The sequence below is a fragment of the Tachyglossus aculeatus genome, chromosome 1 (genome assembly GCF_015852505.1).
Source record: "Tachyglossus aculeatus isolate mTacAcu1 chromosome 1, mTacAcu1.pri, whole genome shotgun sequence".
NCBI classification, from domain to species: Eukaryota; Metazoa; Chordata; class Mammalia; order Monotremata; family Tachyglossidae; genus Tachyglossus; species Tachyglossus aculeatus.
In genome coordinates, this window is record NC_052066.1 from 129,623,984 (window position 1) to 129,640,625 (window position 16,642).

Below are 16,642 nucleotides of genomic sequence, written 5' to 3' on the forward strand. Positions count from 1 at the left end.
GCTGGGAGGATACAAGGTAATCAGGTTGTCCCACATGGAGCTCAGTTTTAATCCCCATTTTCCAGATGAGGGAACTGAGGCACAGAGAAGTTAAGTGACTTGCCCAAAGTCACACAGCTGATAAGTGGCAGAGCTGGGATTAGATCCCATGACCTCTGACTCCCAAGTCCGTGCTCTGTCCTCTGAGCCACGCTGCTCAGTAGGAGACAAAGTATTAAAAAGAGCAGCAAGTCACGTATGCCACCAAGAGAGCAAATACCATACATACTACATATCCTCGCCAAAAAGTTTAAAGCACCAGAATAATAATAATAATGGCGGTATTTGTTAAGCATTTACTATGTGGAAAGCACTGCTCTAAGCGCTGGCAGGATACAAGGTAATCAGGTTGTCCCACGTGGGGCTCACAATCTTAATCCCCATTTTACAGATGAGGTAACTAAGGCACAGAGAAGTTAGGTGACTTGCCCAAAGTCACACAGCCGATAAATGGCGGAGTCGGAATTAGAACCCGCGACTTAGAACTCCCAAGCCAGGGCTCTTTCCGCTGAATCACGCCGCTTCCGTAACCAGAATGTTACAGATGTGTAACTATCCAAAACCACACGGATGTGGGGTCCTGCTACAGTGTGGGACTTAGGGTTCAAAAAGAAGCCAACCGTAGGCCGAAGTCCTTAACTCGAGTCGCAACTCTGGAGGCTCGGAAAAAATGCCCAAAACAGTACTTGGGTTGAGTGCATTTCCTTACTGGGGAGATCACACTTTACTATTAGAGACAGGATTTGACATGCAACCGCGGTAAAACAGTCAGGTATTCGGATTATTCTTAGGCGAAGTTCCCGGATAAAAGTGTGCAATTTTAAAGACCGGTGACAAAAACGTAAATGAGTAAACTTGTAAAAATAAATCAGAATGCGCCCAGTGAGCGATTTTCTTCAGGAAGAGAATAATAATAATGGCATTTTTATTAAGCGCTTACTATGTGCAAAGCACTGTTCTAAGCACTGGGGAGGTTACAAGGTGATCAGGTTGTCCCTGGGGGGGGGGGGCTCACAGTCTTAATCCCCATTTTACAGATGAGGTAACTGAGGCCCAGAGAAGTTAAGTGACTTGCCCAAAGTCACACAGCTGACAAGTGGCGGAGCCGGGATTTGAACCCACGACCTCTGACTCCAAAGCCCATGCTTTTTCCATCGAGCCATGCTGCTTCTCAGAATAAGCTGAGCCCGTCGAACACTCCAAAAAAGCTTCTAGTTACCCCCCCCTCCTTCCCCCACCAAAAAAGCCACCAATAATAATAATAATAATAATAATAATAATAATAATCATGGCATTTATTAAGCGCTCACTATGTGCAAAGCACTGTTCTAAGCGCTGGGGTAGATACAAGGTGATCAGGTTGTCCCACGGGGGGCTCACAGTCTTCATCCCCATTTTACAGATGAGGTAACAGGCACAGAGAAGTTAAGTGACATGCCCAAAGTCACACAGCTGACTTTGTGACTGTGACCGTGACCTCTGGCTCCAAAGCCCCTGCTCTTACCACTGAGCCACGCTGCTTCTATTGGTGCTTCCTGCACCAATAAGTGCAATGATACAGACGACGATATTCTCGGTTTGCCTTCCAAACTGCCATCACGCTGGCCGGTCGGGTGAAATGGGAAGCCCCCCCAAAAAACAGGTCCCCACCTGCGCCCTGGCTCTCACCTGTCTCCTCCTAGGGAAGTCGGTGTGGCGACGGGTTTTTGCGGGCATTTCTGGCGGGACACACTAGACAAGGCCCAACGTGAGCAGGCGGTTCCCGGGAGGGTCTCGACCCGGCGGACACACACACGTTCCGGGCCCCGAAGATCCGGCGCAGTCCGTCAAAGGACGGCCCGGGCAGCACTCTACATTTTGTAGGGCGGCACTTGATGGAGTAGCGGCCAATCATAATTATGGCATTTTCATTAAGCGCTTACTATGTGCAAAGCACTGGTTCTAAGCGCTGGGGAGGTTACAAGGAGATCAGGTTGTCCCACGGGGGCGCTCACAGTCTTCATCCCCATTTGACAGATGAGGCCCAGAGAAGTGAAGTGACTTGCCCAAAGTCACACAGCTGACAGTCGGCGGGGCCGGGATTTGAACCCATGACCTCTGACTCCAAAGCCCGTGCTCTTTAATAATAATGATAATAATAATGGCATTTACTAAGCGCTTACTATGTGCAAAGCACTGTTCTAAGCGCTGGGGAGGTTACAAGGTGATCAGGTTGTCCCACGGGGGGCTCACAGTCTTAATCCCCATTTTACAGATGAGGTAAATGAGGCCCAGAGAAGTTAAGTGGCTTGCCCAAAGTCACACAGCTGACAACTGGTGGAGCTGGAATTTGAACCCATGACCTCTGACTCCAAAGCCCGTGCTCATTCCACTGAGCCACACTGCTTCACACCACCTCCTCCAGGAGGCCTTCCCAGACTGAGCCCCCTCCTTCCTCTCCCCCCGCCCCCATCTCCATGCCCGTCTTACCTCCTTCCCTTCCCCACAGCACCTGTATATATATTTGTACATATTTATTACTCTATTTACTTATTTTACTTGTACATATCTATTCTATTTATTTTATTTTGTTAGTATGTTTGGTTTTGTTCTCTGTCTCCCCCTTCTAGACTGTAAGCCCACTGCTGGGTAGGGACCGTCTCTACATGTTGCCACCTTGTACTTCCCAAGCGCTTAGTCCAGTGCTCCGCACACAGTAAGCGCTCAATAAATACGATCGATTGATTGACTAAGTGACTTGCCCAAAGTCACACACAGCTGACAGTTGGCGGGGCCGGGATTTGAACCCATATGTCGCCAACTTGTACTTCCCAAGCGCTTAGTCCAGTGCTCTGCACACAGTAAGCGCTCACTAAATACGATTGATGATGATGATGACCCCTGACTCCAAAGCCCGTGCTCTTTCCACCGAGCCACCACGCTGCTTCTCTACTTCGACCCTGGCGGGACAAAGCGTGTGGAACGCCGTGCCCCTCTGTAAAACGGGGATGAAGACTGTGAGCCCCACGTGGGACAAAACTCTTGTATCTACCCCAGTGTTTAAAACAGTGCCTGGCACATAGTAAGCACTCAACAGATACCATAAAAAATGAATGTGTGGGTGATGTATGGGTGCTATTGTATGAGTGTTTGTATGTGTGTGTCCATACAGGGTTTGTGCGTGGGTCAGGTCTCCACTAGCATATTATCCTGACAATTCGAACCCCAAAACCTCATGGGCCCCGCAGGTCTATGTTTGGTTTTGTTCTCTGTCTCCCCCTTTTAGACTGTGAGCCCACTGCTGGGTAGGGACTGTCTCTATCTGTTGCCAATTTGTCCTTCCCAAGCGCTTAGTCCAGTGCTCTGCACATAGTAAGCGCTCAATAAATACGATTGATGATGATGATGATGATATTTCAAGGGACCCTTCTCTGGGGCCTGAATGACTCAACCAATCAATTGGTAGTATGCACTGAACACTTACTGGGTCCTGAGCTCTGTACTAAGCGCTTGGGAGACTACAATGTAGTTGGTAGATCAGTCTTGAATATATGAAAATAATCCAAGCAATTTGCTGGCGGAGACCCACCCAAGCCTTCACGCTCCCCTGAACCAAGCCTTGGCAATTCCCCAGCGCTTTGCACATAGTAAGCGCTTCATAAATGGCATCAGGAAAGGGCGGGCGTTCCCTTGAGGAAGCCGCAGGGTGTGGGGCCGCCCTCGGTGGGCGGGGCGGTCCCCCTCGCCGGGGGGGGGGGGGTGGGCGGCGGAGGGTCGGCGGGGCGCGGGAGGGGGTGGGGGTCCGGAGGGGCGGGGGAGGCGCTTTTGGGCCGGGAGCCTCATCATCATCATCATCATCATCAATCGTATTTATTGAGCGCTTACTGTGTGCAGAGCACTGTACTAAGCGCTTGGGAAGTGGAAATTGGCAACAGATAGAGACAGTCCCTACCCAACAGTGGGCTCACAGTCTAAAAGGGGGAGACAGAGAACAAAACCAAACATACTAACAAAATAAAATAAATAGAATAGATATGTACAAGTGAAATAAATAGGGTAATAAATATGTACAAACACCTATACATATATACAGGTGCTGTGGGGAAGGGAAGGAGGTAAGATGGGGGGGGATGGAGAGGGGCACGAGGGGGAGAGGAAGGAGGGGGATTAGTCTGGGAAGGCCTCCTGGAGGAGGTGAGCTCTCAGTAGGGTCTTGAAGGGAGAAAGAGAGCTAGCTTGGCGGATGGGCAGAGGGAGCAGGGCATTCCAACATCTATACATATCTACAGGTGCTGTGGGGAAGGGAAGGAGGTAAGATGGGGGGGATGGAGAGGGGCACGAGGGGGAGAGGAAGAAGGGGGATTAGTCTGGGAAGGCCTCCTGGAGGAGGTGAGCTCTTAGTAGGGCCTTGAAGGGAGGAAGAGAGCTAGCTTGGCGGATGGGCAGAGGGAGGGCATTCCAGGCCCGGGGTCGACGGCGGGACAGGCGAGAACGAGGCCTAACGGTGAGGAGATTAGCGGCGGAGGAGCGGAGGGTGCGGGCTGGGCAGTAGAAGGAGAGAAGGGAGGTGAGGTAGGAGGGGGCGAGGGGATGGACAGCCTTGAAGCCCAGGGTGAGGCGTTTCTGCCTGCTGCGCAGATTGATCGGTAGCCCCGGGAGATTTTTGAGGACCTTTTGAGGGCCTTCGTCGTCGGCCCCGCTGCAATCACGGGTTCCAACGGCACGTTGGGGCGGGCGGCAGGGGCGGCGGCGAGGCCATTTTGTGCGGGCCGGCGGAGCGGAGCGGAGCCCGCGGCCCCGGAGACCCCCCCCCCCCTCCCCTCCCCTTCCTTCCCCGACCCGGGCGGGGGCCGGGAAACGGGGAATTCCCGCCCGACACCCACCGGCTCCGGCCGCTGCCGATGGGCCCGGTGCATTCACGCGGCCGGGGGCGGCGGCGGCGGCGGCTGGCCCTCGCTCCGGCGGCTTCCTGCCCAACAAAGCCGGGGCGGGGCGGTCCGGTCCGGTCCGGTCCGGTCCGGTTCAGTCCGGTCCGCTCACCCCATCGCTCGCTTCTTCCCCTTTCCCCGGGCGGTAGGGGCCGGGCCCGCGGTCACAAAGCGGCTTTTGTGCCGAGGCGGGCGCGCCCCCCGTTCCCCCTTTCCCCGGCCGGCCCCCCCACCCCACCCCAATCAATCCTATTTATTGAGCGCTCACTATGTGCAGAGCACTGGACTAAGCGCTTGGGAAGTACAAATTGGCAGCCCTCCCCCTCCCGCCGACCTCCTATTTCTTTTATTTGGTTAGCACGTTTGGTTGGGTTCTCCGTCTCCCCCTTTTAGACTGTGAGCCCACTGTTGGGTAGGGACCGTCTCTATATGTGGCCGACTTGTACTTCCCAAGCGCTTAGCACAGTGCTCTGCACGGAGTAAGCGCTCAATAAATCCGATTGAGGACGACGATGAGGGAGGGCGGACAAAGGAAAGGGCGCGGGGGAGGCGGCCGGGCCGCGCGGGACTCACAGGAATATGTTTACTCATTGAAGATTGTGGCCTAATCATACAGCCGGTCCCGAGGCGGCGCAGGCGGCGGCGGCGGCGGTCGTGGCGGGTCGGAGGCGGCGGCAGAGACGGCGGCGTGCGTTCCGCTGGCCCACTCTCCCGTGCAGTGAACGGCTCCGGGCAGAGCGCGTCGCCTGGCGGGACCCGCGGCGGCCGGAACCAATGGGCGCGCCCCGCCGGGCTGACGTCACGGGACCCGCCCCGCGCGCGCCGCCCACCCACGCGGATGCACCAATCACCGCCGAGAACGGGGAGGGAAGCGCGCGCGCGCGCGAGCCGCCCCTCCCCCCCGCCCTCCCTCACGTCACGACGCGGCTGTGGCGGCGGCGGCGGCCGGTGGGAACCGGTTGCCGAATGGCGAGCGGCCGGGCCTGGGCGTCGTCTGCCGTGTGGGGAGGGAGGGAGACCGGCGCCCGACCTGCGGGCGCTCACTTTTTGCCAATTTGTCCTTCCCAAGCGCTTAGTACAGTGCTCTGCACATAGTAGGCGCTCAATAAATACGATTGATGATGATGATGATGACTGAGCCCCTTCCTTCCTCTCCCCCTCATCCCCCCTCCATCCCCCATCATACCTCCTTCCCTTCCCCACAGCGCCTGTATATATGTATATACGTTTGTACGTATTTATTACTCTATTTTACTTGTACATATCTATTCCATTTATTTTATTTTGTTAGTACGTTTGGTTTTGTTCTCTGTCTCCCCCTTTTAGACTGGGAGCCCACTGTTGGGTAGGGACTGTCTCTATATGTTGCCAATTTGTACTTCCCAAGCGCTTAGTACAGTGCTCTGCACATAGTAAGCGCTCAATAAATACGATTGATGATGATGATGATGATGACTGAGCCCCTTCCTTCCTTCCTCTCCCCCTCGCCCCCCTCTCCATCCCCCATCTTACCTCCTTCCCTTCCCCACAGCACCTGTATAGATGTATATACGTTTGTACGTATTTATTACTCTATTTTACTTGTACATATCTATTCTATTTATTTTACTTTGTTAGTATGTTTGGTTTTGTTCTCCGTCTCCCCCTTTTAGACTGTGAGCCCACTGTTGGGTAGGGACTGTCTCTCTATGTTGCCAATTTGTCCTTCCCAAGCGCTTAGTACGGTGCTCTGCACATAGTAAGCGCTCAATAAATACGATTGATGATTGATGATCCCCATTTTCCAGATGATGGTATTTGTTAAGCACTTACTATGTGTGAAGCACTGTTCTAAGCGCTGGAGGGGATACAAGGTGATCAGGTTGTCCCATGTCGGGCTCACAGTCTTCATCCCCGTTTGACAGATGAGGGAACTGAGGCCCAGGGAAGTCAAGTGACTTGCCCAAAGTCACACGGGGATTCATTCATTCATTCAAACGTATTTATTGAGCGCTTACTGTGTGCAGAGCACTGTACTAAGCGCTTGGGAAGTACAAGTTGGCAACATAGAGAGACGGTCCCTACCCAACAGCAGGCTCACAGTCTAGAAGGGGGAGACAGACAACAAAACATATTAACAAAATAAAATAAATAGAATAAATATGTACGAATAAAATAAATGGAGTGATAAATACGTACAAACATATATACAGGCGCTGTGGTGGGGAGGGGAAGGAGGTAAGGCCAGGGCGATGGGGAGGGGGAGGAGGGAGAGAGGAAGGAGGGCGCTCAGTCTGGGAAGGCCTCCTGGAGGAGGTGAGCTCTCGGTAGGGCTTTGAAGGGAGGAAGAGAGCTAGCTTGGAGGATGTGCGGAGGGAGGGCATGCCAGGCCAGGGGGAGGACGGCGGGACAGGCGAGAACGAGGCACGGTGAGGAGGTTAGCGGCAGAAGAGCGGAGGGTGCGGGCTGGGGTGGAGAAGGAGAGAAGGGAGGTGAGGTAGGAGGGGGCGAGGGGATGGACAGCCTTGAAGCCCAGGGTTAGAACCCACGACCTCTGAGTCCCAAGCCTAGGCTCTTCCCACTGAGCCACGCTGCGGGAACTGAGGCCCAGAGACGTTACGTGACTTGCCCAACGTCACACAGCCGACAAGTGGCGGAGTCCGAATTAGAACCCACGACCCCTGACTCCCAAGCCCGGGCTCTTTCCACTGAGCCACGCCACTTCCCCCACACCGGCCGGGAAGGGCTCGGCTATTTGGAAGCCCGTGGCCAAGCGAAAATGAAATCTCTCTCCCTCTTCTCGACTGTGAGCCTGTTGTTGGGTCGGGACCGTCTCGATCTGTTGCCGATTTGTACTTTCCCAAGCGCTTAGTACAGTCCTGTGTACACAGTAAGCGCTCAATAAATTCAACTGGATGAATGAATGAAATCCCATCATTTGTATGCTCCTTGGGGCCGGCCGGGCATGTGTGCAGAGTGCTTAGCTTGGGAGTCAGAGGTCATGGGTTTGAATCCCGGCTCACCCATTTGGTCAGCCGTGTGACCTTGGGCAAGCCACTTCCCTGTGCCTCAGTTCCCTCATCTGGAAAATGGGGATGAAGACTGTGAGCCCCACGCGGGACAACCTGATCACCTTCTATCCCCCCAGCGCTTAGAACAGCGATTTGCACACAGTAAGCGCTTAACAAGTACTGTTATTAGTAGTAGTAGTAAGCGCTTAACAAGCTTAATAAGCTGCTTTAAGAAGCAGCGTGGCTCAGTGGAAAGAGCACGGGCTTTGGAGTCAGAGGTCATGGGTTCAAATGCCGACTCTTCCAATTGCCAGCTGTGTGACTTTGGGCAAGTCACTTAACTTCTCTGGGCCTCAGTTACCTCATTAAAATGGGGATGAAGACTGTGAGCCCCCCGTGGGACAACCTGATCACCTTGTAACCTCCCCAACGCTTAGAACAGCGCTTTGCATGTAGTAAGCGCTTAATAAATGCTATCATTATTATTATTAACAAATACCATCATCATCCTGTTCCCCACAAAGAGGGACTGTTAGCACCACCCCTGGACCCTGCTGCAGTAGCAGCGGTGCCTCGTGGGCCGGCGTGGCCTCGGGCATTTCTAGCACGTGGATAAGCGCTTAGTACAGTGCTTTGCACAGAGTAAGCGCTCAATAAATACGATTGATTGATTGATAAGGGGCCTGGTCTCAGGATCCACTGGTGCCTGACACAAATGCATAAGGGGAACCGCGGTCCCGCGGCATTTGCAAAGCTCACGGATCGCTCGCACTGCTCCTCCGCGTGCCCTGCCAAAATTAATGAAAGGTAGCCCGAGTCCAAAATATTTACAGTACAGCTAGAGCTTTCTTTGGGTCTGTTTCCAAAGCTCGTGCTGCAGGAGCCTCGGAACTCAAGGCCTCACGAGACCCCAGAGGAGTGGACGGCTGGCCTCGGCTCCGGAAAAGAGTGAAGGAATCGGGGAAGAGTTAAGCAGCACCTTTTTACCTGCTTCGGCCAACGCGATTTACTTGCAACGCTGCAGTCTTTTGTGTACTGTTTTCCCTGCACATCAGGCCCACCGGGGCTCTGGGGGGAAGAAATACGGTGTTCTGTGTCAGAATGCTGTAATATCCTCCCGGGATGAGCTACGGATTATTATCAGCATTCCCATTTATGATCCTCCTTGCAGCTTTTTACCTGCTTCGGCCAACGCGATTTACTTCCAACGCTGCAGTCTTCCAAAGCTGCAGGGTGGGACAGGGAGGGGTTCACTCGTTTACCAGAATGTACCTTGGGAATTGGGTTTGAGTGTGGAAACTTGTGGTTTGCTTCCAAAGAGCTCGCCTTCAATTTTTTTTAAATAATAAAACAAGTCTTAAGGGTCCTCGTGTTAAGGGACATCCCGTGCCTTAGATCGGGTTCAGCCAGCCGTGGGGCACCTGATCAGAAACTCATATGTATGTGTACCCCATGAATTTTTCATTGGTAACGACGGCTGTTAGCCAGTCAAAAATCTGGATTTTTTAAATCACTAATAAAAGTTTAAAAATCAGTTTAGTCAACTTTATTAGTACAAATGTGGACAGTTTCAAGACTGCTACACCCTGGTATTGAGACCTTTAGGGTCAAGTGATCAGGTCACACCTCAATCATGATGGGGCCCTCCTGGCCTAATTAATTTGTATGTGCTAGCTAATTTGGTAAAAAAAAAAAAAGGCTGAAGATCAGCCGACTGGATCCACAGTCAGGTGAGCCAAATTTGGCCCTTGGGCCACATGTCAGACACCCCCGCCTTGGATATTTTCGCTTTGTATGTAGCTTCGGGGACATAGAGAAGCAGCGTGGCTCAGTGGAAAGAGCACGGGCTTTGGAGTCAGAGGTCATGGGTTCAAATTCATTCATTCATTCATTCAATCGTATTTATTGAGCGCTTACTGTGTGCAGAGCACTGTACTAAGCGCTTGGGAAGTACAAGTTGGCAACATATAGAGGCAGTCCCTACCCAACAACGGGCGCACAGTCTAGAAGGGGGAGACAGACAACAAAATAAAACACGTGGACAGGTGTCAAGTCATCAGAATAAATAGAAGTAAAGCTAGATGCACATCGTTAACAAAGTAAATAGAATAGTGAATATGTACAAGTAAAATAGAGTAATAAATCTGTACAAACATATATAAAGGTGCTGTGGGGAGGGGAAGGAGGTAGGGCGGGGGGATGGGGAGGGGGAGAGGAAGGAGGGGGCTCAGTCTGGGAAAGCCTCCTGGAGGAGGTGAGCTCTCAGTAGGGCTTTGAAGGGAGGAAGAGAGCTAGCTTGGCCGTTGTGCGGAGGGAGGGCATTCCAGGCCGGGGGAAGGACGTGGGCCGGGGTTCGACGGCTCAAATCCCGGCTCCGCCAATTGTCAGCTGTGTGACTTTGGACAAGCCACTTAACTTCTCTGTGCCTCAGTTCCCTCATCTGTAAAATGGGGATTAAGACTCCTTCTACAACCCAGCTCACAGACACACACATTCACTCAGTCAGTCACACGTATACTATGGAACGTAGAAGTCCTAGCATGTTTTGGAACAGCAGCAGCAGCCGCTGAAGGTAGAAAGAGAAATTTCAGCCGCCTCTGCTCCCAACTCCTGGCTGCCTAAATTTCTATTGCAGTTGATCATCGCAGAGTTGGTGGAAGTGAGATCTCTGGAACAGCAGTAATGGTAATAGTTTCTTCTTTTTCCTTTTTACCTTCTGCTGCTGCTGCTGCTCCACTTCTTGCCAGGTTCCTGACCATCACGACTACTGTGGCTGAAAGCCGTAGGGAAAGTCTGGTGGACTGGGGCAAAGGAAAGGTCAACAAGTGAGTTCACATAGAGGGTGCAAACGCTAGGCTTCATTCATATATTTTTAGAAGTGGCTCAAGAAGCTGGTTTTAGGAGCCGATACCTATGGTGAAAAGATGTAGAAATGGACTTTTAGTCCAGCTTTTATGGAGAAGTTCGGCCGATTGAAGCTCAGTCTTGGGTTCTCTTTACCCCTCCTCTCACATTTGGATCTGTATCCTTCTGGGTATGATTTGCATAGATACATAGGGGCATTCACATTCAGTAACAGTAACTTTGTCCAGAGGAATAATAGCTCTCATCTACCTCCCAGGGTCCCATGAACATTATACTCAATAATTTAGGCTGATTTTACACATCTGTCAAGAGGTGTGAACTAAGACCTCACAAGACTTTCATTCAATTCATTCAATCGTATTTATTGAGCGCTTACTGTGTGCAGAGCACTGTACTAAGCACTTGGGAAGTACAAGTCAGCAACAGAGACAATCCCTGCCCCCAAGGGGCTCACAGTCTAGAAGGGGGGCGATAGACATCAAAACAAGTAAACAGGCATTAGAAGCATCAATATAAATAAATGGAATTATAGATATATACACATCATTAATATAAATAAATAGAATTATAAATATGTACAAATATACACAAGTGCTGTGGTGGGCAAGGGGCTAGAGCAAAGGGAGCGAGTCAGAGCGATGGAGAGGGGAGCAGAGGAAAAGGAGAGCTTAGTCTGAGAAGGCCTCCTGGAGGAGGTGAGCCTAAAGAGGGGCTTAATCTGAGAAGGCCTCCTGGAGGAGGTGAACCTTCAGTAGGGCTTTGAAGGGGGGAAGTGTGATTGTTTGGTGGATTTGAGGAGGGAGGGCATTCCAGGCCAGAGGTAGGACTTGGGCCAGGGGTTGGCGTGACAGGCGAGAACGAGGCACAGGGAGGAGGTTAGCGGCAGAGGAGCGGAATGTGTGGGCTGGGCTGTAGAAGGAGAGGAGGGAGGTGAGGTAAGAAGGGGCAAGGTGACGGACAGCTTTGAAGCCAATAATGGGGAGGTTGGGAGATCAGAAAGGATGTTGATGCAGTAATCCAGTCAGGATAGGATGAGTGATTGAACTAACGTGGTAATATTCATTCGTTCAATCATATTTATTGAGCGCTTACTGTGTGCAGAGCACTGTACTAAGTGCTTGGGAAGTACAAGTTGACAACAAATAGAGACGGTTCCTACCCAACAACGGGCTCACAGTCTAAAAGATCATTTTATATCACTTACCCAAGCTGGAAATGGGAGTAAACAGGCAGAAGAGAGGGTCGATGGGCAGGAGATGCATGAGAAGGTTTTGAATTAGAACAGATGTTCTGAAAAGGAGCTATTCTGCAGAGATGCAGAGACCGAACCGGTTCTGGCTGGGCCAGTGTAGCACTTGCAAGGGAGAAGTCGAAGAGAGAGAGATTTTGCAGAGGACGAAATCACCAGAGACACCTGTCTCAAATGAGAAAGTCCTTTCTTTTTGCATGCCTGGTTTAAGGGGAGTTGAGGTTCATAGACGAGAAGTGGTGGTGAGTGAAGAAAATTTTCCTGGGACATTTTATAAACAAGGGAACTTCTACTTGGGCACAAACCCACAAGGAAGCAAGATTTATCATTGTAGGTTCTTGCTTCAGAACTGCCTTTCTCAAAATGTGATGAGTAGGTTGGTCCCATAAAGCGCTTACTCTGAAAGAAGTTTTGACTTTTGAAAAACATAAAAACCCAACGGTTTCCCCCTTTACAGGGCAGCTGGTAACACAACTCAGTCGGGGGAGAGAGGAGCTTGTATTCCCTGCAATACCATTTCTGTTTAAAAACATGTTGGAAGTAATGCCAAAGTCTGAAATGGGGCAGAAAAAGGTGAAAGAGTGAGCATTTGCTCTGGCCAGGAAGAAGACAGAAAATGCTTAGTACAGTGCTCTGCACATAGTAAGCACTAAATAAATACGATTGATGATGAAAAACCCCTCTAGCTGAACTGTAGAAGAATACTTTTTTAAAACTGGCTGAACGTGGTGCAGAAAAGCTGCCACATGACAGACTTAATTTACATGGCTTGCATTTAGGCCGTGGATAATCCAGACAGACACTGACCTAAGCAGCATTACTGGGCAATCCTTATGTAAGACGGAATGTTCTTGAACAATTTCCCCAATGTATTGGGAATAAAATTTTGGTTTTGTTGCTATTTTTAAGCCCAGAGGATACCAACCTTTTTCCCTATGCCATATAACTGTTTTTAAGATACTCACGTGTAGCATTTTTTCAGTTCAATTTCTCACTTCTGTGCATTCTTCCACCCTACCCTTCTCATTCATGTCATATTTGTGTTAGTCAAATCAGTAGTTCTATTCATGAAAGAACTTTTGCCACACCATTTACATCAAAAATTCCCAAACTAATTTTCCCTGGATGGTTTTATACTCCCAGGAATGCTGATGTTTATTTGCTTCTATTATAAGAGTTCAGTCCAAGTGATGATCTAATCCATGTATTAAACCATTCAGCCTCCTTATCTCTTGTCAGGTAAAACTAAATGTGTATGTTTTTTATTTCTTTGAACTTTTACCTTTACATATTGAAACTGATTTCATTCATTCATTAATTCCATTCATTCAATAGTATTTATTGAGCGCTTACTGTGTGCAGAGCACCGTATTATGCACTTGGAAAGTACAATTCGGCAACATATAGAGACAGTCCCTACCCAACAACGGGCTCACAGTCTAGAAGGGGGAGACAGACAGCAAAACAAAACAAGTAGACAGGTGTCAATACCATCACAGTATATAGAATTATAGATATGTACACAGATTTCTCTTAGCTGTGAAAGTGCTACCCTTTTTCTTGAACAATTACTCAATAGTAGATGTACGTCTATTTAGTTTGAAAATTCCTGGCATCAGACCTACTGACATCGAACATGGTCAAGCCAAAGGATGCTGTGAGTGTTACAGTCAACCAATTCCTTGTAATTTGTTCTAGTGAAAATAGAAATGCCATTTTACTTTGGTGAAACAGCTCAGCTCTGCAAGCTTTTACCTTACAGAAGATCTGTTTTTATTTGTAGAATGATGACTTCAAATTGATAAATGCTGTTTAAAGCGCATAATTGCCATTTTCAACAACATCCTAAAGTGACAATAAAAATATCCATCAAAAGATAACAGAAATAATTGCTGACCGTATTGTTGGAGGAGAAACGGAATCTGTAGAAGTTTAGTTTCCATTTTAGGCCACTGTAGTTCACTCAGAGTGTTTCTGTGAATTCACTGGAATTTTTAAAGTCTGAAAGAGTTATTACCAAGCTGACCTAAGGGCCTCAGATTGTAGGTTCTTTCCCCAGCAGAATGTGGACCATTGTTTCTGGCCAAAAACTAAGTCATTAGATAGAACTGATTATCATAGACTGATAAGCCCATTTTCAGCTAGGGTATTTGTACTCCAACTGGAGGGCACCCTGCCAGAAACACCCTCAGCCATTGCAAGTGTTGTGTTTATAAAGGATAAGGTGGAAGTTGAAAAGAAAATTAGAAGAAGCTCTAAAAACGTTTTCTGAGAAATGCTTTCTTTCTAGAACCTATTGGAATACAGTTCTTAGCAATTCAATTCCCCGAAATTTCTGGGTGGGGTGTTCTTAGGCTTCTTTGGAAACTCTTCATCCTCTCATAGCTTTCGTTGTACTGTGGACATGTAAGTTGAACGTTCCTGCAAGTATTGAGTGGAGGATTTTTAGTTGGCAGCAGTAATTCTTTGGCCATCTGAAGAGTCACACAGAACAAGACTGTGGGGTTTCTCTTCACCCGCTGGAAAATAACAGAATTCTGTTAACTTTACATTTTCTGTCATTGATAATGCCCACACAATGTAAAGTATAGTAAGCTGCCCCAGCAGTTTCCGCAGTCAGCTTTCTCACTGTTTTTCCATTACTGGCGAGACTCTAGCCAAACTCCTGTTGAACAGATGGCTATAGAAAAGTCAACTACGCACTATCTGAATTGCAGAGGCTTTCAACTTGTTTTAGAAACTCTCCCATGGTCTCATGGTTTCACATAAGGTGCCACCTTTCACATCCACACCCCTCCCCTCCCATGCCTATCCAGCCTCCCTTTTATCTCCCCAGAATAATAATAATGACTTTGGTAGTCTTAAAGTCCTTACTATGTAAGAGCCAAGTGCTGTGCTAAACACTAGTCAATCAATTAATCGATGGCATTTATTGAGTGCCTACTGTGTGCAGAGCACTCTACCAAGCGCTTGGGAGAGTACAACACAACAGATTTGGCAGACACATTCTCTGCCCACAAGGAGCTTACAGTCTAGAGGGGGATAGACTTTTAAGTGAATTATGGATATGCACATAAGTGCTGTGGGCCTGAGAATGGGGAGAATATCAAGTGCTTAAAAGGTAAAAATCCAAGTGAAAGGGCAGCAGAGCAGGCAGAGGGAGAAGGGGAAATGAGGGCTTAGTTGGTGTAGACCTCTTGGAGGAGATGGGATTTTAATAAGGCTTTGAAGGTGGTTTACAGGCCAGGAGGTGGACAATGGGAGAGACAGAGAGACAGAGAGACAGAGAGAGACAGAGAGAGAGAGAGAGACAGAGAGAGAGAGAGAGAGAGAGAGAGAAGATCAAGGTACCATGAATAGTTGGTGTTAGAGGAGTGAAATGTGTGGGCTGGTTTGTAGTAAGAAAGTAGCGAGGTAAGGGAGGAGGGGGAGAGCTGATGGATGGTAAGGAGTTTCTGTTTGGTGTTCAGTTGGATGGACAATCATTGGATATTTTTAAAGAATGAAGAGACATGAACTGAACTTTTTTTAGAAAAATGATCAGGCCAGCAGAGTGAAGTAAGGACTGAGCTGGGGGAGAGGAGAGGCAGGGAGCCCTCACAAGACTCACAATCTAATTGGTATTCTCAAAGAATTATTTTGGTAAACATAGTAAGAGAAGTAGTATTTACTATTGCTTGTTCTATGCAGATCAATTGTACTGACTGTTTGGGAGAGTACAATAGAGCAGCCTGGTGAGAGCAGCATGGCATAGTGGATAGAGCACAGGCCTGTGAGTCAGAAGGTCATGGATTCCTAATCCTGCCTCTACCACTTGTGTGCTGAGTGACCTTGGGCAAGTCACTGAACTTCTCTGGGCCTCAGTTACCTCATCTGTAAAATGGAAAGCGAGACTGTGAGCCCCATGTGGGACAGGGACTGTGTCCATCCCAATTTGCTTGTATCCACCCCAGCGCTTAGTACAGTGCCTGGCACATTGTAAGCGCTTAACAAATACCATAATTATTATTATTATTAGAGTTAGTAGATACCAATCCATCTCCTGATAACTATCAGATCAGACATAGTCTCTGTCCAAAGTAGGAGGGAGATTTTACAGATGAGGGAACTGAAGCACAGAGAAGTTTAGGTGACTTGTCTAAGGTCCTGCAGCAGGCAAGTGGCAGAACCAAGTTTAGAATCCAGGTCTTCTGACTGCTAGGTTCGTGTTCTTTTGACTAGGCTATACTACTTCTCAAGGAGCATACAGTCTAGCAGGGGAGACAACCACTAAAATAAAGAGTATTCAGTAAGGGTTGCATTATAGGCAAAGCACTAAATTAGACAAATCTGTTTAAACCAATGATAAATTTAAGTAGGAAAAACAATTGAGCTTTCCCTGATTGCCAAGGTGACCCATCTTAACACCAGTTTTCTTCTCAACAGATCTGTATGGCTCTCATAATTTACCTTTTAGTATTCCCCGCAAATTGGTTCCTCTGACAGATGGACCCTGTGGGTAACCTCTGGATGTTTCACCAAGGATCCACACTAAGCATATCATTTTCAGTAGCTTGTATTTGCTTTTTAATTTAGAACTACACAGAGGCTTG

General features: G+C 48.9%; 1 protein-coding gene across 4 annotated transcripts in view; it reads right to left on the reverse strand.

The window, feature by feature from the left end:
* Window positions 1-5,628, reverse strand: part of PTP4A1 (protein tyrosine phosphatase 4A1) — a 30,087-nt gene extending 24,459 nt beyond the window's left edge. The window contains exon 1 of one of the 4 annotated variants that reach the window (XM_038770142.1): window positions 5,520-5,628. The gene's annotated coding sequence lies outside the window, so the exon portion shown is untranslated. Of the gene's footprint in view, window positions 1-4,901; window positions 4,984-5,519 lie in introns of those variants that run through there. The other 3 variants (XM_038770158.1, XM_038770149.1, XM_038770215.1) reach the window with 3 other exon arrangements.
* Between the last annotated feature and the right edge of the window lie 11,014 nt (window positions 5,629-16,642).